Source organism: Geotrypetes seraphini, chromosome 12 (genome assembly GCF_902459505.1).
Source record: "Geotrypetes seraphini chromosome 12, aGeoSer1.1, whole genome shotgun sequence".
NCBI lineage: Eukaryota > Metazoa > Chordata > Amphibia > Gymnophiona > Dermophiidae > Geotrypetes > Geotrypetes seraphini.
This window is the reverse complement of record NC_047095.1, coordinates 24,315,903-24,336,896: the sequence shown is the minus strand read 5'-3', so window position 1 is coordinate 24,336,896 and position 20,994 is coordinate 24,315,903. Positions and strand designations below refer to the sequence as shown.

At 43.7% G+C, this 20,994-nt stretch overlaps 1 protein-coding gene across 2 annotated transcripts in view; it reads right to left on the bottom strand.

Annotated features, from left to right (window-relative positions):
• The window catches only part of TGFBR3 (transforming growth factor beta receptor 3), a 323,902-nt gene that overhangs the window by 115,479 nt on the left and 187,429 nt on the right, over window positions 1-20,994 (bottom strand). The window lies entirely within an intron of this gene.

Below are 20,994 nucleotides of genomic sequence, written 5' to 3'. Positions count from 1 at the left end.
ATGTGAGAGATGATCCAAATCAATTGTCAGAATCTTACCAGCCAATAAGCAAAATACGATTACCAAACTTCTCCATTGGCTTCCGGTTTATCTTAGGGTTCAATTTAAATGTGCTTGCATTTCTTTTAAAATCCTACATGGTATTTTTATTCCCCTCATTCCTTTATTATGGAATATTTATAGATTTTCCTTTGCAAGAGATACACAACAATTAAAACTCTCCCTTCCCTCTAGAAAAGGAATTAAAGGAGTTAAGACCAATCCTTGGTCTTTAAAATATTTCAACTCTGGAATGATCTCCCCTTTAGTCTAAGGAGCTCTAGTTCATTTCTGTCTTTCCATAAATCTTTAAAAACCACTCTATTCGCTAAACATTTTGAAAGATTTTACGTCTTTCTTCAATCTCTATCATTGGAAAATTTTTTTGTTTTTTTAAACTGTTGTAAATCAAGTCGAGCTTTCTTTGAATGATGACTCGGTATATAAAGCTAAGTTTTAGTTAGTTAGAGAATCAGTTCAAGCACAGCTCATGTTGGATCAATAAAGATAAGCCCCTGTTCACTGAGATCCTTTTCACTGTATTGTGTTTTGTGTGCTCTGTCCCTCTCTGTGCTGGTCAGTACCCTAAACATAACCAGCAATCAACGGAGTTGACAAAGCACAGGGGTGATGTGAGCAGACCTAGGCACACCTATAACCAGGTGGGCAGCTGTATTTTGGACTATCTGCAACGCCCTACATTTGGCACTTGATAAGCTAAGATATAGTGCGTTGCAGCAGTCAAGTCTGGAAAGCACCAACCCCTGTACCATAGACTTGAAGTCAATAGGAGCAAGCATAAACTTCCCATGAAAAAGCAAGTGAAGTTGAACAAAACAAGATTTAATCATTTTAGTCACTTGGGCTTGCATATTAAGATGACACTTGGGCTTGCATATTAAGATGATGATCAACCTTCACCCCCCCCAACAGAGTTATTTCCTTCTATACTCTTAAACATACATCCTCCAAACAAATACTTTGTGGCCCAAATTTCAGACCATATCTCCCAACCAACATCACCTCAGACTTTCCAACATTCAAACTTAAACCATGTTTCATCATTCAATTAACAACATGCTGCAAATAGAAATTCAATTGATCATTCAGTTCAGAACCCTGCAATCCCATCGGGAAGAAAAAAGAATGTCATCTGCATACAACCTGTCTAAAATATGTAAACCACTTTGATTGTAACCACACAGAAAAGGCAGTCCCATCCTCTAATTCTATAAAGTACATATGTAAATGATTAAAATAATGGCTTGTGTGTATGTGTACACATACAAATTTAAATGCTTAAAATCTGCGTAATTGCATTCTATAAATATGAGGGGCCACTGAAAAATTCTCAACCCAACCAACAAAATTGGGGCAGTCTCCATCGAGGGCTATACACTCAGTCCAGCAATTTTCTACTTTTTTTGTTGTGTCAGAAAAAAATGGAATGAAAAAAGTGGAAAATTGCTGGACTGAGTGTATAGCCCTCGATGGAGGCTAGCTCAATTTTGTTGGTTGGGTTGAGAACTTTGTTGGTTGGGTTGAGAACTTTTTAGCGGCCCCTTGTACTTGCATATCTTACATAGAACTTATTTTACAGGTAGGAATAAATGAAAGAAGAGTCTGTGCAGAGCACAGGCAGGACTCCAATTTACATGCATAACTTATATAGAATGCTCTAAATTACACGCATAGCTCTAGCATACATTATCTCTATGACCAACTTCAGCCCAAATTAGACATGTATTTTTACTGTTATGCTAGTATTCTAGAAAGAAAAGCAAATTATAGGTCAGTTACACAAGTAACTTAATAATGAACTGATAATTGGTGTTAACAAGCAAAAACAAGCTGTAATTGGGTTTGACGATAAATTAGCACCACTTAGCAGTTACATGCATAACTTCCCTTAGTTGGTAATCTGTAAATTGTGCATTCAAATTAAAGAGCATGCAACAATAAAGGCACATAGGGCTAGATTCACAAACCTGCCCGATCAAGCCTGATCCGGGCAGATCCGATGAATTCACGAAGCCCCAATATGCAGATGGGGGCGATTAGAGGAACACCTCCATCTGCCTTCCCAGATCACTCGATAGCGATCCCCGCGCATGCGCAGACCATCTGTAGATGATCTGCGCATGAGCTGGACCTCAGGGCCGGCATAATTTTTTTTTTTAAAGGCAATCGTTTTAATGGAGCCTGTGGTTTTAACCCGCTTAAGTCTGCAGGTTAAAACCAAGGGCTTGCATTGCGGGGAAGGGGGGCAGGCAGGCAGGTTCGGGGCAGGCAGGCAGCGCATTCGGGGCAGGCAGGCAGGCAGCGCATTTGGGGCAGGCAGGCAGGCAGCGCATTCGGGGCAGGCAGGCAGGCAGTGCATTCGGGGCAGGCAGGCAGGGCATTCGGGGCAGGCAGGCGCGTTTGGGGCTGCAGAATGGGGTGGACAGGGTAGAAAGCAGGGCGGCAGAAGGCAGGGCTGCCGGAAAGGGCTTCAGCGACTGGTCCTCAAGCAGTCGCTTTTTTTTGATCATCCAGCCCAGTCGGTGTTGCAGGGTTTTGTTTAGTGAATCACGTCCCTGCCTACTTTGCATGCCGTTGCCCTCATTTGCATGCGTGGATTGGAGGTCAGAAGAGAGGTAAGTGAATTGGGTCGGGGTCACTAAGGGGTCGCAAACTGATCGGTACATGATTGGTTTGCTTTGTGAATCTAGCCCTTAGACCTGGGAGGGGCATGGGCAGATACACGGGCAGATACACACACAACTGCCTACAGTAAGGCACAAGCATTTATGTCACTCATGTGGACTTATGCTAGTATTAGGCTTTATCACTGCTCCATATTTGATCATATAACTCCGCTATTTAAAATTGAACATTTGCTTCCAATAGCATATAGGATTCCTTTCAAACATAATGTTCTTACATTTCAGATTCGATCATCTGGCCTTCCTTTGTTTCTGTACAGTCATCTGATGCCATATATGCCAACAAGGAATCTTTTGTTCCTCCTCTCGGCATTTGTTAACTGTACCATCATTTTGACAAATGTTCCTGGATGCTAACCGCAAGTCAAGTTTCTCAGTGATGGCCCCGAGCCTTTGGAACTCGTTACCATTTTATCTGAGATTGGAAAAATCTCTTAAAATCTTCAAATCACAGCTGAAGGCTTATTTCAGAAAGCCTTTCGACTGTGAATCCCTACAGATGCTTCCTATCCCAGAATAAACAAAACAAAACCAACTTTATCCCCTTAACCTCTTGTGTTTTTCCTTTGTTTTATTAATTTCCCCTTTCCCTTATAAATATTGTAACTCATCCCTTCCCCTTCCCTGAATATCAGTTTGTCCCAGTTTATTTACAGTATTGGTCTTTCCCCTGTCTGTTTTTGGTTTTTTAAAAATCTTGTACCCATTGTTTTTAACTTTGTTAACCGCCTTGATTTGACTACAATTGTTAAGAAATGCGGTATATTGAATAAACTAACTTTAACTGTGATGGCAGTTGTATGCACAACTGCCGTTAAAAAATTCAAACTTGGGGCATATCACCCCAATGCCTAACTTGATCAATCTGTACAAAATTACTACGCTCCCCCCTACCCTCACCCTTATGTTCCTGTACAGAACCTGCTTCTTCCATGCATCCTGTTACAGAATTGTCTCCCAACTGCCTTCCCTAAAGTGTTGGGAATGGCTCCAACAGAGATCCTGCAGTTACCTCCAAGCTCACTTTATCCATTAACCCACAGTAATTGCAAAACATTGGCATCAGTTAATAAACAGGCTCCATATTAATAATAATAATAATAACTTTATTTTTGTATACCACAATACCACAAAACAGTTCAGAGCGGTTTACAGGAGAAGAGACTGTACATTTACAACGAAGATGCAGAGTCTGATTAACCAGGGTAAAGTAACCAGTAACAGTAACAATTAAAATAAAAAAGTAAGATAGGTACAGTGGTACCTTGGATTACGAGCATAATCCGTTCCAGGAGCATGCTCGTAATCCAAAATGCTCGTTTATCAAAGCGAGTTTCCCCATAGGAAATAATGGAAACTTGCTTTGATATGTTCCCCCCCCCCCCCCGAGGCCAGGGTGCTGCTCCCCCCCCCGCTCGCAAAGTCTTCCCCCCCCCCCCCGCGTGATCCGGCACCCCCCGTGAGAACAGGCACCCCCCAGCCGACCAACTTTAACTCAACCCCCCCCGTCTGGCACTGGCACGAGAACCGCTCCCCCCACGCTCGCAAAGCCCCCCCCCCCCCGCGAGAACAGGAACCTCCCGCCCAACCAACTTTAACTCACCCCCCCTTTGGCACACACAAGTGCCGGTGCCGCTTGAGGGAAAATTAGAAGGGCTTGAGCATGCGCAGATGCATGCTCAAAGCCGGCAGAGACAAGGAAGAAGATCTTCAAGCGGCACCGGCACTTGTGGGCTGCTTGCCGGTGCCAAAAGGGGGGTGAGTTAAAGTTGGTCGGGCGGGGGGTTCCTGATCTCGCAGGGGGGGGTGTCGATTCGAGCGGGAGGGAGCCCTTTGCGAGCGTGGGGGAGCGATGCCGGTTATCGGGGGGTGCTCGCAAATCGAGTCAACACTCGGTTTACGAGACACGTTTTGCGAGAATGTTTTGATCGTCTTGCAAAACACTCGCAAACCGGGTTACTCGCAAACCGAGGTTTGACTGTACTTAGAAATTCCCTTACTGTCCCGAAGGCTCACAATCTAACTAAAGTACCTGGAGAATAACAAAGAAGTGAAAAATAGAGATAGAGGAAAAATAAGAAATAAAAATTCTAACAAGACTACATTGATCTAAAATACTTTGGAAGGATGAAGAGAGGAGAGAAAGGAATATATACAGTTACAAGGGAGTGCAGGATGAGGATAGTAAGATCCGGGGAAGGAGAGGAAAAGAAGGAAGGATGGGGTTAGAGAAATTTATCAAAGAGGTAAGCTTTGAGAGATTTTCTGAAGGATAGGTAGGATGGGGCAAGAAAGATGAGGGTGGTAAGGCAATCATTCCATTTGCCAGCTTGAAAAGAGAGGGTTTTGTCCAGGAATCTTTTGTAAATACATCCCTTTGGCGAGGGGAAGGCAAACAGGTGGGCATTGTGTATTCGGTTAGAGCCTGGGAACACAAAGTGACGTGACAGGTATATCGGGGATGATCCAGTCAAGGTTTTAAAGCAGAGGCAGGCGAATTTGAAGATGACCCTTTTTCAATTGGAAGCCAATGAAGTTTTCTGTAGAAGGGGCTAACATGGTCAGACTTTTTGAGGCCATAGATGAGGCGGGCGGCAGTGTTCTGAATAAGTCTAAGATGTTTAATGGTTTTCTTGTAGGACCCCAAATATATGATGTTGCAATAATCCAAGGTGCTTAAGATTAGGGATTGGACCAGCAAACTGAAGGTGGAGAAATCAAAGTAGTGTTTGATAGAACGGAGTTTCCAAAGGGTGGAAAAACATTTTTTGACCTGAACATTGGTATGATCTTCAAAGGTGAGGCAGTGGTCCAGGATGACTCCGAGAATTTTAATGGTGGGATTGATTGGATATGTTAGACCGTTGAGTTACAGGGTGGTGGTCGTAAGTTTGTGGTTGGGACTTGCAAGGAAAAATTTGGTTTTATCTGGGTTTAGTTTCAGTTTGAAGCGAGTGGTCCAATTTTCAACCATGGTGAGGACAGTTGAGATGTGTTGTACTGTCTCTTGTGACAGTGAGGTAATAGGGATGATGATTGTGATGTCATCTGCATAAATGTAGGATTTCAAGTTTCGGTTCGATAGCATGTGTCCTAGTGATGCCATATAGATATTGAACAGAGAAGGAGCCTTGGAGAACTCCACAGGGGTTGCACCATGTATAGAAGAAGGTTCCATCGTTATGAACTTAATAGTGCGGTTTTTTAGGAAGCCTGTAAGCCAAGATCAGTGGTCTCAAACTCAAACCCTTTGCGGGACCACATTTTGGATTTGTAGGTACTTGAAGGGCCACAGAAAAAATAGATAATGCCTTATTAAAGAAATGACAATTTTGCATGAGGTAAAACTCTTTATAGTTCATAAAACTTTCCTTTAACAGTTAAAAGGAAAGATATATAAACTATAAAGAGTTTTACCTCATGCAAAATTGTCATTTCTTTAATAAGACATTAACTATTTTTTCTGCGGCCCTCCAAGTACTCTATTTTTTTCTGCATTTAAAGTTTCTGCATTTTCTGCATTTAAACTCACATTTAAAGTTTAATATCTTTTCTTTCTGAAAACTGGCACATTTCAATCACTAAATTGAAAATAAAATCATTTTCCTACCTTTGTTTGGTAATTTCATCAGTCTCTGGTTGCACTTTATTCTTCTGACTGTGCATCCAATACTTCTTCCCTTCTTTCAGCCTCCTGTATGCTTCCTCTCCTCCAGACCTCATTCCCTCAACCAACTTTTTCTTTCTTTCTCTGATTCCGTGCCCCATTTTTTGCTTTGTTTCTGGTTCCCTGTCCCCCCTCCTTCTTTCTTCCTTCCTCCGTACCCCATTTTTTGCTTTTTTTTCTGGCTCCCTGTCCCCACCCACCTTCTTTCTTTCTTCCTTCCTTACTGCCCTCCACCATGCCACCGCCGCCGCGGAATAGGCTGCTGCTGCTGCCGCTATCGGGAACAGGCCATCTCCCTGCTTCTCTTCTGCACGGGGCCGACCAACTCTCGCTGCCCGATGTCAATTCTAACGTCGGAAAGGACGTTCCAGGCAGCCAGGCAGCGATTGGCTAGCCAGAACGTCCTCTCGACGTCAGAATTGACGTCGGGCCGCCAGAGTTGGTCGGCCCTGCAGGGAAGAGAACAGTGGACCGCCCCCCCTTGGTACGCCACTGGAGCAGCAGCGTGTCTGGCCGGCTCGTTCGTTCAAAGCCGCGGGTGGCGGCTCCTTGCGAGATCCGCGCCTGCGTCTGAAGCCTCTCTGCTGTTGTGACATCAGAGAGGCTTCCAATGCAGGAGTGGATAGCGCAAGGAGCCGCCAACCCGTGGCTTTGAGCGAACGAGCCGGCTGCTGCTCCAAAAGGAAGAGAATGATGGCCTCCAGACCGCGGGCCGCAAATAAAACCTGGAGAGCCACATGCGGCCCGTGGGCCGTGTGTTTGAGACTGCTGGCCAAGACAGTACTTGCCCGGAAATGCCAATGGAATCGAGGCAGCTAAGCAGTATATCATGGTCTACTAGGTTGAATGCACTGCTGAGGTCAAACTGGAGTAGCAGTGCGCTGTTACCCAATGAGAATAGTTGGAGGAGGTGATCGGTTAATGAGGCTAGAACGGTTTCCGTGCTATAGTTGGTTCGGAATCCTGACTGGGAATCATGAAGGATATTAAATTTTTCTAGGTAATCCATGAGGTTGTAATTTACAAGACCTTCCATGATTTTTAGGAAGAGAGGAATATTGGCAATAGGTCTGTAATTGGCGACTGCAGAGGATGGTTCCTTGGGATTTTTGATTAACGGAGACACGAGGATGTGGCCGAGTTCCAGCAGGAAGAAACCAGTAGACAAGCAGAGAGTGATCCAGTTGAAGACTTCGGCTTTGAAGGGGAGGGGGGCAGTTTTCATGACGGGTGGAGGGCAGTTATCTAATAGGCAGTTGGATTTAGAATATTTAGAGTATAACTTAAGGAATAGGCTCCAGTCATGGTTATTGAAGCGAGACCAGGTCATGTCGGCCATTGAACTATCATTTTCTGGGGTGGGTAGCTGAATAGATGGGTAAGTGTTGGATGTTGCGAGAGATGCTTTCAAGTTAAGAATTTTGCGTGCGAAGTAGTCGGCTAGATTAGTTGGGGAGGGTGGTAGATCTGTGGGGGAGCTTTTATGAAGGTCAGTGTCAAATAAGGAATTAACTAGTTTGAAGAGTTTATTGCAGTTCAGGGATGGGCAGTTGATAGTTTGGGAGTAGTATTTGTGGCGCTTTTCTTTGATCATTCTTTTGTATTCTGAAACTTTTATTCGCCAGGAGTGTCTATCAGTGTTTGTGCCTGATTTGCACCAGGTCCTTTCCAGCTTGAAATAAATCGGCATCTGCTTACTAGTCTTGTATTTGAGGAAAGGGGACAACCAATAGGGAGACCCAAAACAGGCCTTCTCAGCAGGCAATACTAATCACAGGCACAAGACAAGAAATGTGGGTCTTTACCATGTATTTTCAAAAAGATTGAGAAATTAACTCTCAAACCTCCTCATCATCTCTGTTCACCTCTAGATTGCCTAAAGAACTATGGGGTCAGGTCAGCAGCAAATGAACACCTTACCATCCAACAGCTGTTTTGGGCCTTCAAAGAATGAGTTGGAATTTTCGGTTCAGTTCTTGGAGGCCATGTGTCCACATCAATAAAACCACCATCATATTTTGACAATTGATATCACCCAGTGACATTGCTAGGACTGAATTGGCCCTGGGCAGAAAAATTGAGATGGGTTTCCTATACCACCATCACTCTCAAGGGAGGGAAGGAGGAAGGGGGCACGATTACTAAGGTTGACATATTACAATTAAAACATTCAGAAGCCCCTCCTCCACTTTGCCACCTTTACCTTTGCTGTCTGAGCATTGCTTTGGTCCTGGTGACTCTCTTGCTCTTCTCTGTTTTTTTCCTTAACTCTCTCCTGTGTTTCTTGCCCTTTTGACATTTCTTCTCTATGTCCAGCATTCATCTTTTTTGTGTGTCCCTCTATATGTTCTGTCCAGCGTCTCCGTCCCTATCTCCCCTCCATCTCATGTTCAGCATCTCTCCTCTAAGCTACTTTCCCTCCCTTTTTGTTCAGTTTTGCCCCTCTGTCCTTATCCTTATGTTTCCTACATGGCCACCATCTCTTCTATGTCCCTGCACCTCCCCAGTTTCAGCTTCTCTTCTCTTCTCTTCCCACCCCCATCCTCCATGGTCTGGAACCTCTCTCTCCCTCCCTCTATTGGTCCATCATCTGTTCCCCTACCCCCCTCTGGTCTAGGCTAGTCCAGGCTTTTTCTATCTCTTCTCTCTGCTCCCTCCAGTCCAGCATCTGCCCCCTTTCTTCTTCTCTTTTGCTCCAGGTCTCAATCTGTCTCTTCTCTCCCTTCCTCTAGCCTGGTTCTAGCATCTGTCTGCTCTCTTCCTTCCTCCCTTTGCTTTAAATCTCTCTCTTTCCTGCTGCTCCCTACCAAGTCTAGCATCTCTTTCCCTCTGCCCCCCACCCCACCAGCCAGTTCAGCTTCTCTTCTAGATCTAGCATCAAACCAACTTCCAATCCACACTCCCTCAGCCAGGCACCCACACACACTGTAGCAGATAGAACACTGAAAGCTGCCATTCTAACAGGTGAAGCCTTTCTTCTGCTGCATCCTGCCCACAGAAGTTGCATCAGAGAGGCAGAGCACAGCACAGCAGAAGAAAAGCTCTGCCTACTGGTGCATCAGCTTTCTCTCTGCCACAATCTGCTGCAGTGTGTGGAGGCCAAGCAGGAGGGGAGGGAGAGCTGGAGAGATGCCAGATTCTGACGCGGGGATGTCAGGTGCATGAACCTTCAATTCTCACTACATCTCTCTATGATCTTAGGCAAGTCACTTAACTCTTCATTGCCCAAGGTACAAAATTTAGATTGTGAGCCCACTAAGGACAGGTACCGGCATATTATTTATTTATTTGCATTTATTAACCACCTTTTTCAAGGAGAGATTCACCCAAAGCTATTTCAATACACTGAATAACAATCTTAAGTATTTTCTCTATCTATCTCAGCAGGCTCACAATCTAACTGTGGTACCAGATTCACAGGATGCAGGTTGGGATCACACTCACAACCTCAGGGTGCTGAGGTAGCAGCTCTAACCACTAGGCCAATAGTAGTGCTATAGAAATGAGACTTGGTAGTAGCATGCATGTAGTTTATATGATACTATAAATTACATGCATCATTTAATGCACTTAGGTGTACCAATATGGCACAAGGCCTCGCCTACCCATGGATATGCCAATTCTAAATTCTATAACGGAATCTTGATGCCAAGATGCCATTATAGAATTGGCACTAAGTGCACAGCACTGGCATTTGCTGAGCTCACTCAAAGGTAGGTACGCCTCCGATATCACTGCTAGTCTCAAAAGAGGCCAGTGATTGCACAAACATGAAGCGTGAGTTGCCTTCTCACTCTTAGAAACAAGGTTACTTGCTTGCAAGGCGGTACACAGGAAAACTGCTAGGCTTCTGTTTTCCTTATTCTTAAGTAAAATCATTTTTTTTACTGATGATAAAACAAAAACATAACAAACTCCAAACTACACCGCAAGAACACAGATGTAACATGTAAGGTGTAATATACAGCAAATAGGCAGTCATCAAGAATTTTCAAGCGTAATGTACCCCCCACCCTGCAGCACCTCCCCGACCCCCCCTATCCACAAGATAAGAGACCCCCCCCCCCCATGGAATGCAGTTAGTAGGAACAACCAAATAGAGACAGCAGGTAATAATTCTCACAAACCCAAGAACCAGTAGGAAGGAAATATCCCCTCCTAAACGATCCCCAATTGTTTTCCTTATTCTTAAATAAATGGGAGGACACCAATTCACACCATCCACAAATGCCAAATTCTCCACAAAGAAGGAAATAATGAAAGCTACCCAAGCAGAGGAGGCCGCATTCAGAACTGCAACCACTAGAATGCCAACGAGCATTGAGAGAGCTCCCTTCCAACAGAGGCTGTTGACTCTCAGTCAACTCAGAGGCTGCCAACTCCAGCTCAAGAGCTTCAGCGTTACTGCCAAATGAGGGACTTCTGAATGGAAGGACAGAGGGCCATTAATAAGATACAGAACCCAAGACGGACAGTGACATCGGAGACAGAGGAGAAAAAAGCTCATTTTAGCATGTGTGTCTTTCGAAACCATGGTAAAATTATTACTTGTATGGGTTACCATTTCCAAGCCCAGAACCACATAATGACATCAGCAGACCGGGTGTTTAAATCCAGCATAAACACAACACTCTGGAAATGCGATGAAACACCGTGTACTGAAGTCCCAAAGGATATGAGTTGAGAAGGGCTTTCAAATAACAGGACATACTTTCCATCTGCATAAGAACTTGTTTATTTAGATCCATTTGCTAACCGCTCTATCTGCAGGCTAAGGGCAGAGAACACAATAAAAGCATCAGTATATAATTATGTAAAAATGAACCACACACAGCTTAAATGAGCAGCTTCTTATCATTATTGAACGGGAGCACTATTCCCTCTAAGTCAGCAGTCTTCAGATTGTGGCCCTCAAACAATTGGATGATATCTAATCTAATCTTTTGTCTTCTTATACCACATCACCCCGACCAATGTAAGGGCTCAAAACAGTTCACAATAACAATTATTAGAAACAAAGCAATACTACATTAATTAAGATTATCATTCTAAAAGGGTATGAAAAAGAAAAGCTTTCAGGTATTTACGAAAGATTTACTAAGATGTACAAGATCAACATGATACAAATAATACTCCAAACGAAGATTAGATTTGTCCACACACTCATTTTTTCAGTGGTCAATTATGGATGCAAAAGCTGGACACTACTGAAACAAAAAGAAGATTGACTCGTTTGAGCTTTGGTGGTGGAGAAGGATTTTATGTGTGCCATGGACCACCAGAAGAACTAACAAATCGATTCTGGAAGAGATCAAACTGCCTATGTCACTCAAAGCCCAAATGATAAAATTACAACTGTCTTGTTTTGGTCACACTTTCAAAAGAGAAAAATCATTGGAAAAGGACATCATGTTTGGGAAGATCGAAGGAACCAGGTGAAGAGGGTGACCTGCAATCAGATAGATGGCTGAACACACTGAAAACAACCATGACTGGAGGACCTTACCAAACTAGCACAAAACTGATCTCTTGGACTCGAACATGAGACGATGGCACCTAACTACTACATGATTTCAGATTGACTGGTTATTCATTCCAAACAGAGGTAAAATAAATGACAAAGAATGAAAAAGTAAATTCTTAGATTGAATATCCTTAATAGATGAATACATCAAAGGATGTGCACGAGTAGATTTACGATTAGTTTGTCTAAAAAAATTAGAAATTAGAGATGTTAAAGTTTCTACTGATTGACCATGACAAATTTTAAAAGCTATACAGGCACTCATACTTAATTCTGGAATTAAAAGGTAGCCAATGAAGACTTCTCAAAAGGGGTATTACACGCTCAAATGTTCAAGTCCTGCAAATTTGTTAAATTCAATCTTCCCCGCTCAGATAGTGCATTAAATGTCTGAAAAAGGGATTGTCATAGGCCAGACATGGTCAAAGGTTGGCGTAGGGCAGGTATAGGACCTACTATGCCAGCACCATATGTACATATGGCAGTAGGACAGGTCAATGGTCAGGATTCATATTTAGATGCAGATATACTGAAGTGATATGACAAAACTAGAGAAACCATAAACGCCTGCATTCAGAGAACTGTGGAAACCATGCCAAAGTTTTACTAAAATTCAGAAGACTGCATGATGAAAATAGAATTTTCAATGATGTATTTAACTAGTATGGGCTTAAATGTGTACACCCGAAATCTTTTGGTGGCCCTCAGAACATTCTCATATTTGTATGGGCAAAGCATGGGCCAGCCATGGGTCTCCCAGTTATGAGTGGAGGAGTAGCCTAATGGTTAGTGGGCTTTGATTTTGGAATGCTGAGTTCAAGTCTCACTACAGCTTTTATGATCTTAGGCCAATCACTTAACCCTCAAATTGCCCAAGGTAGAAAATTTAGATTGTGAGCCCATTAGAGTCAGGTACCTGCATATTATTCAATTATTTGGATTTATTAACCACCCTTTACAAGGAGAGATTCACCCAAAGCTGTTTCATTCCACTGAATAGTAATCTTAAGTATTTTCCCTATCTATCCAAGCAGGCTCACCAACTAGCTGTGGTACCAGAGTCACAGGGAGCAGATTGGGATCAAACTCACAACCTCAGGGTGCTGAGGCAGCAGCTCTAACCACTAAGCCACTAGTACTGCTATAGAAAAGAGAAGTAGTAGCAGTATGCATGTAGTTTGTACAATACTATAAATTATGTGCATCATTTAATACACTTAGGCATACCAATATTGCACAAAGTCTTGCCTACACATGGGAATACCAATGCCAACTTCTATAATGGAATCTTGATACCAAGATGCTATTATAGAATTGGCACAAGGCCCAGATTCTGTATAGGACGCCCGGGACAGGCATCTTATACAGAATCAGGCCTACGCTCACCCAAAATAAACCTGATTCTGTAACCAACGTCCACGTTACAGATGTCAGTTACAGAACTGGGTTACTGTAGACACGGCCACTATACTTATCGCGACAAGGAATCTACCTGCTGCGATAAGTATAGCGGCCACGGCTGCCAGTCCCCCCCCCCCAAATGATCGCAGCAGCAGGAAGCCCAACCCCTCCTGCCCTTAGACTTCCCATCCCCCACATAGATCGTGGCACGAGGGAGCCCAACCCCTTCTGCCTTAGACCGCCCACCCCCCTGAACGATCACGGTAGGAGGGTGCCCAACCTCTCCTGCTGGACCCCCACCAACAATCCCTCCACCCTTCCCCGATGATCACTGGCCAGCAGGAGGGTGCCCAACCTCTCCTGCCGGACTACAGCTATGAAACTCCCCACCCCTCCCAGAAGGTCACCAGCAAGAGGGTGCCCAGCCCCTCCTGCTGGACCCCCCCAACAAACTCACCATCCCTGGATCCCCCAAATGAAACCCCCCTCCCGGGACACCCTCCCCCCAGCTCACCTTGAAAGATGTTTAGGTGGACGGGTCTTCCCACCGTTTGTCCGGCAGGCCTGCCTCCATCCAAATGAGGCGGGCCCGCCCCTCTCTGGCCCATCCCACACAATCCTAAGGCCGATATGGCCCATGTACCAAAGTAGAGAATGACATGGGTACAAATTTGTCCTTGTCCCTGCAGGAATTCAATTTCCTCATCCCATCCCCATGATTTTTGTCATTCTCCCTGTCCCATTCTTGTAAGCTCTGCCTTAACCATACAAGCCTCGAACACTTATGATTTTAAAGTGTTTGAGGCTTGCACAGATGAGGGCAAGCTTACAGGAATGGGGCAGGGACAGGAAAAGAACTTGCAGGAACGGTTAAATGAGTTCCTGGGAGGACGGGGGAAATTTGTCCCCTTGTCATTCTCTAATCCATAGTTGCAGATCTGAATGAAAGTTCTTTTATTCCAGTCATCTTTTATCTCACTGTAAGCCACTCACTCTTCTTAACAAAGACACGTTGTTTTTTTTAACTCGCTGCCAGATATAACTTGAGAGTCTGTCATTTTTTTATCATTCTGCAAACACGTTAACCTCCACTGACCCCCCCTCCTCCCCCAGTTGTGTAATCTAGGATTTATTCCTTGGTTTAAGCAACATTGACTGGATGCTTCAACTTCAGCTTGAATTGCAGAAGGGAGTGTTCATTCATGAAAAGCTATTCAAGATATAGTATATATTAATGCAGACCAGTAAGAAGGTATCACCTTATATAACGCCCTTTTACAAAACTGCGCAATAGGTTTTTATTGCCAGCGAGTAAGCTCAATGCTCTGTGCTACTCTGACAGTGATAGAGTTCCTATGAGCGTATAAAAGATGACCATCATAGGAGGTACAGTAGGTATTTCTCTGCCTCCAGACAGCTTATGATTTAAGCTTTTACCTGAGGCTGTGGAGGGTTAGCTGACTTGCTCAGAGTCTCATGGAACCAGTGGCATAATAAGGGGGAGGGAGCAGGAGGAGATGGGCCATTCCGGGTGCCAGCACCTCTCCACTCCCCCCTCTTTAAATCTTCACCAGCATAAGCAACTTTTCCAGCCTGCTGCTTACGCTGGCCTGGCTTCCCTCTGAAATCACTTCCAGGTTGCGGGGCCAGGAAGTGATGTCAGAGGGAAAGCCAACGCCAGTACGAGGAGAAGCTGCTTGTGCTAGTGAAGATTTAAAGAAGTACAGGAGGGAGGGCGCGAATGTGGCGTGGGGGAGGGGAAAGGACCGTGGGGAGGGTGCGTGCCTCCTACACCTCTAAATAGAGCATAGTGTGATTTTACCCTGGCTTTCCTGAGTCTCAGCTTAACACTCTAACCATTACTATTCCTATTGCTAAAAATCTTACATGTGAAAGTGAAAGTAAAGAAAGAGCAATGCATATTTAAAATAATTAGCTAGCTAGTGTGCTTTCTTCTATTCAACTTTCTAACTCTCCTCATTAAACTAGTAATAACGAGTAAACATTTATTTCAGTGGAGGCACTTCTGTGTGTCTGCTGCACTCTAAGATGAGCTATATTTTCCTAAATTTATCTGTTAAATATGTTAAGTGCTTAACATGCTGGGGCAGGTGTTGAAACATAAAACGATGGGCCTTTTTTTTATTTTTGGATGAGCTGGTTGAATGACGTCCAGAAAAAATAATAAACTTGGCTCCCTTACGGTACGTAATAAAGCTCCTAAAGCTGCCAGATAAAGTAATATGTTCAGCTCTCAAAGAATCAGTAGTAAGTTTGGGATTTTTAACTATTGTAGAAAGGTTGAGTCTGCATAGAAATATTAATGAAAACGTGTATTTAATAAAATCCACTGACCAGTGGTCTTTCCAGCTTTGAAACCCTAAAATGGTTAGCTGTTTAAATAATTATGAAGAAAAATAAAGTTTAGTCCTGGTCCTGTATCACTTGTGATGATGCAGGATGCTGTGAAATTTAATGTGCACAAGTGCAAAGTGATACGCATTGGGAAGAATGACCCAGATTATAGCTACAGATTGCTAGGTTCCACATTTGGAGTACAAAATAAAGTTGTTATTATTATTATCATCGCTGAGGGGAAAGGATTTAGAGGTCTTCCTGGATAATGTGTTAAAATCTGCTGCTAGTGCATGGCAGTAGCCAAGAAAGTGAACTTAGCCATTATCTGCTGGATTCCTTAAACCAGTGGTCTTAAGCTCGCGGCCCACCAGGTATTATTTTGAGGCCCTCGGTATGTTTATCATAATCACAAAAGTAAAACAGTACAGTTTCTTGATCATATGTCTCTTTAGCTATAAATGACAATATCAAGTTTAATAAAATTTTTGATTAATCGCTTAATCATATTTCTAAGCGATGAACATTTTAAAAAATTACAGTATTTGGGGGACAATACAATACTTTAACAATTTTTTAATTCCAAGCGGACTAAAAGACATACTTAACAAACAGTGAACACAAGGAAAAAGGAGAATGAAATACAAATTCCTTAAAGAAAAGTAAGACAATCAGGGTAAAAAACGAAAGGCAGGGAAAACAAAAGTCATAATATTAAACAATAAAATAAAAATTTTAACCAGCAGACTGTTAACTAATTATCAAAAGCATCCTTAAAAAGAAAAGTTTTTAAATTACTCTTAAATTTCTCCAGATTACGTTCTTCCCTTAAGTAAATAGGGAGAGAGTTGGCCAAAAGAAAAGATTTATAAATTATAAAGAGTTTTACCTCATGTAAAATTGTCATTTCTTTAATAAGACATTAACTATTTTTTCTGAGGCCCCCCAAGTACCCACAAATCCAAAATGTGGCCCTGCAAAGGGTTTGAGTTGGAGACCACTGCTATAAATGATGTCGGTATCAGTGGCCGCCAATCACCTGGCAATCACAATTTGTAGAATCTATGCTGTTTTCTTAAACACAGGCGCCTTAAATATGGGCCAGTATTTTAAAGGCCTACATTTAAGGTGCCGGTCTTGCTTCTATGAAGGCGCATAGGGACATGTCTACGGACGCCTAAGGCCACTTCCAGCGCAAACTACGCCCCCCTCCCCCTGCTAGCCTTAGGTATCTGTAGGCATCCCTATGTGCCTCCGTAAGCATGAGACCAGCGCTTTGGAAGGGCACTTTCAATTTTTTTTTTAGAAACATGTCCCCCGATTGGTCGGTTAGGCAATGGCAGGGTGCCTGCTGCCACCTAACTGCAGCACATCCTGTAAAGATTTGCCCCGTATTAGAAAAAAAGATTATCATAATGTATTTCTGTCGCTTCATGGTAAGACTGCATCTTGGGTATTGTGTGCAAATGATGTATTAGATCTGGAAAAGGTAAAAAGAAGGATGACCAAAATGATTTATAGGATGGAAGGACTGTCATATGAGGAAAGAGGTAGGGGCTCTTCAGCTTGGAGACGAGTTGGCTGAGAAGAATTATAATGTTCTATAAAATTCGAAACTAAACTAAACTTTAAGTTTATATACCGCATCATCTCCACGGATGTGGAGCTCAGCACGGTTTACAAGAACTTAAAATATAGGAAGAGAAGGAAAAAAAAAGGTTTACATGAACTTATATATAGAAAAGAAGAGTAAGGGGGGATAGAATTACATTTTAGTGAAAAGCCAGGTTTTCGGTAGCTTGTGGAATAATTGGAGGGAGCCCAGGTTCCGCAGCGGGGTAGTAAGGTTGTTCCAAAGACCTGTGATTCTGAAGAAAAGGAATTTTCCCAGTTTGCCTGCATAGCAAATACCGTGTAGAGAGGGGAAGGATAGTTTATACCTTTGGGCGGGTCTGGTAGAGTTAGGACTCGAGGAGTTATAAGATAGTGGGATTAAGGGAGGAAGGATGCTGTGAATGATTTTAAAAGTCAGGCAAGAGCATTTGAAATGGATTCTGGAAATCACTGGGAGCCAGTGAAGTTTGGGCTAGGAGTGGGGAGACATGGTCAGACTTGCGTTTTGCAAAGATCAACTTGGCTGCAGTATTTTGGATTAGCTGGAGTCTTTGAAGATGACATTGCAGTATTCTAGTTTGGAGAGGATGATGGATTGGACAAGGATGGCGAAATGTTGTTGGTGAAAATAGGATCTTACTTTCCTCAGCACGTGGAGGCTGAAAAAGCATGATTTAGCCAAGGAGTTGAGGGAGAGAAAAGAATCGATAATGATGCCAAGGACCTTGCTTGAGAACTCAAGCTGCAGTGCAGCGCCTGATGGTAGTGCGAAGAGGGATGGCTGAGAAGAATTATAATGTTCTATAAAATACTAAATGAAGTGGAATGGGTAAATGCAAATTTATTGTTTCTTCAAGAGTAGAAAGACTAGGGGACACTCCAAAAGCATCACATTTAAAACAAACAAGAGAAGACTTTTTTCATTAATCATATAGTTAACCTCTGGAACTCATTGCTGCTGCAAGTGGTAAAAAACAGTTAAAAACAGGTTTATACCAAGGGTGGGCAACTTCAGTCCTCAAGGGCTGCAACCCAGTTGGATTTTCAGGATTCTCCCAATGAATATGCACTGTATCAGTTTACATACAATAGAGGCAGTGCATGCAAATAAATCTCATACATATTCACTGGAGAAATCCTGAAAACCTGACTGGGTTGTGTCCCTCAAGAACCAAGGATGCCCATCTCTGGTTTAAACAAATTCCTGGAAGAAAAGCCCATAGACTGTTAAGATAGTCTTGGGGAAAGCCATTGCTAGACTTAAGTGGCATGGAGTCTTGCTACCATCTGTGACTCTGCCAGGCTCGTACTTGTGACCTGGATTGGCCACTGTTGGAAATAGGATATCCGTTGTTGGACTTTTGGTCTGACCCAGTAGGGAAACACTTCTTATGAAATAAAACACACAAATATCAGAAGAGTAAATTAGAACTAATTTGCTAGGTTGGTAGTTACCTTGCAGTTGCAGTAGGGATCCTAGTTACTTAGCTGTGTAAATGGAATTTGCCAATAATGCGTGGCGTTTCCTCTTAATAAGGGACTTTCTACTGCAGTGTACATAAAATAATAATGAGATGCAAAGCATTCAAATGTTTACAGTGCAAGTCATTATCATCCAAAATGAATAATGTTTCTATTAAATCTAACAAGCTAAGTTATTCATGGAAAGTAACATTTGAAGAGGTGTTATTCTTTCACATGGGGATTGGATCTCCAATATGAGGCCTCATGCCCCAAGGAGCAACTTAAAGGGGGTAGCTACATCAAAAAGTACCTCTCTTTCTCTCTTCCCTTTGGCATTTAAATGGGATTCCCCCTCCCCTCCCAGGCATTGAGGGGGGACAGGAGTACCGTAATCACTGGATTCTCCTGACCTGGCAGTTCCTGGCCTCAAAATCATGGCTTCCCCAGCAACAGAACTGCTATAGTGTCAGGCTGCCAAATACTACTACTACTAATCATCACCTCTCACAGTCATTAATCGGATGGGAGAGTCTGAGATTACGACGAATCTCTGTACGAATCATTTGCATGCAAATGTTTTAGTGCATCAATATCTCTTTTTGAATCGGCCATAAATCAGAGCAGACCCACATGGTCTTACCGATCCTGTTTGTGCATCTAGCTCAGTGTTTCTCCCTCCACCTACACAGGTGCTTCTCTCTCCCTCCCTACAACCCCCCTTCCACTGGTGCTTCTCTCTCTCTCCTCCCAAACCCTCCTGCGGTGCTTCTCTTTTTCTCTCTCTCCTTCCATCTCCCCAACCTGCAGGTGCTTCTGTCTCTCTCCCTTTTAACCACCTTCTTGCATGTGCTCCTCTCCCCCTCTCTGTCTCCTTCCTTCCCCCTCCCATGGGTGCTTCTCACTCTCATACTCCCTTCCTCCAACTCCCCTCCCACAGGTGCTTCTCTCTCTCCCTCTCTCCAACCCCCTTCCTGCGGGTGCTTCTCTCTTTCTCCCTTCCTCCAACCCTCCCTTTCTGTGGATGCTTCTCCCTCTTTCACTCCCTCCGTCCAACCCCCCTCCCATGGATGTTTCTCTCTCTCTCTTCCTCCAAACCCCCTCTCACAGGTGCTTCTCTCTCCTTCCCTACAATGCCCCTCCTGTGGGTGCTTCTCTCTATCTTCCTCCCTCCCCGACCCATGGATGCTGCAGTTCAATCCCTCCTCCCCCAGCAGGATCTGGGGGCATAGGCTCTCTCTCTCTCAAGTCCACCCCAGAATTTAATGGATCTCTCCCGTCCCCTACCTACCTCTTCTGCTGAAATTAAATCTTCAGGCCAGCCAGCAGCTTCAACAAGGTAAGCCTGCGGCCTGCAGCCTTTATTCTGCAGAAGAGGTAGGTAGGGGACGGGAGAGATCCATTAAATTCTGGGGTGGACTTGAGAGAGAGAGAGCCTATGCCCCCAGATCCTGCTGGGGGAGGAGGGATTGAACTGAAGCATCCATGGGTCGTGGAGGGAGGAAGATAGAGAGAAGCACCCACAGGAGGGGCATTGTAGGGAGGGAGAGAGAAGCACCTGTGAGAAACTTCCTGTTCCTGCGTAGGTGAGACAAATGCAGAATGAAGGATTCTGGGGCAAGCTGATGGCAGCAGGCTCACCTTGTTGACATTGCTGGCTGGCCCAAATATTTAATTTCAGTGGAGGAGGTAGGTGGGGCCAGGGGAGAGGAAACCCCAAATTCCTTAAAATTTAGAAAGACATCGGGAATCCCAGACATTCCTCTAAAAGAGGACATGTAGTAATCCTATTCTTAAGGTATAAGCTCAGTTTGTGAAGCTGCTAATATACTGGGGGGCTGGAGGGTGGGAAGGGCAACAGCATGACCCTAATAAAACTGTCTTGTGGAAAGTAAAGTGTTTTTAAGAGCAAAGTACAGGACTGCAGTTGCTGAAAGAAAATCCTGGAGTGGCATTATCTCTAGGCTAGTTACATTTATATACATACAGTACATATACTGTATAATGGTGCTGTTCAATTAACAGCCCCGATTGAACCAATTTAAAATTAAGTTAAGCACTAGAGAGGGAAGAATCAGAGTATGAATGAGCACAACCACTCACTGACAACTCAAGCCTTGCATTGAAGAATGCTGGTGTACAAGGACTGAGATTTATAGGATCAGAGCCTGTCAGCTGTGTCCCACATAAAAAAAGGTAAAGAACCACTGCCTCAAACATATAAATGC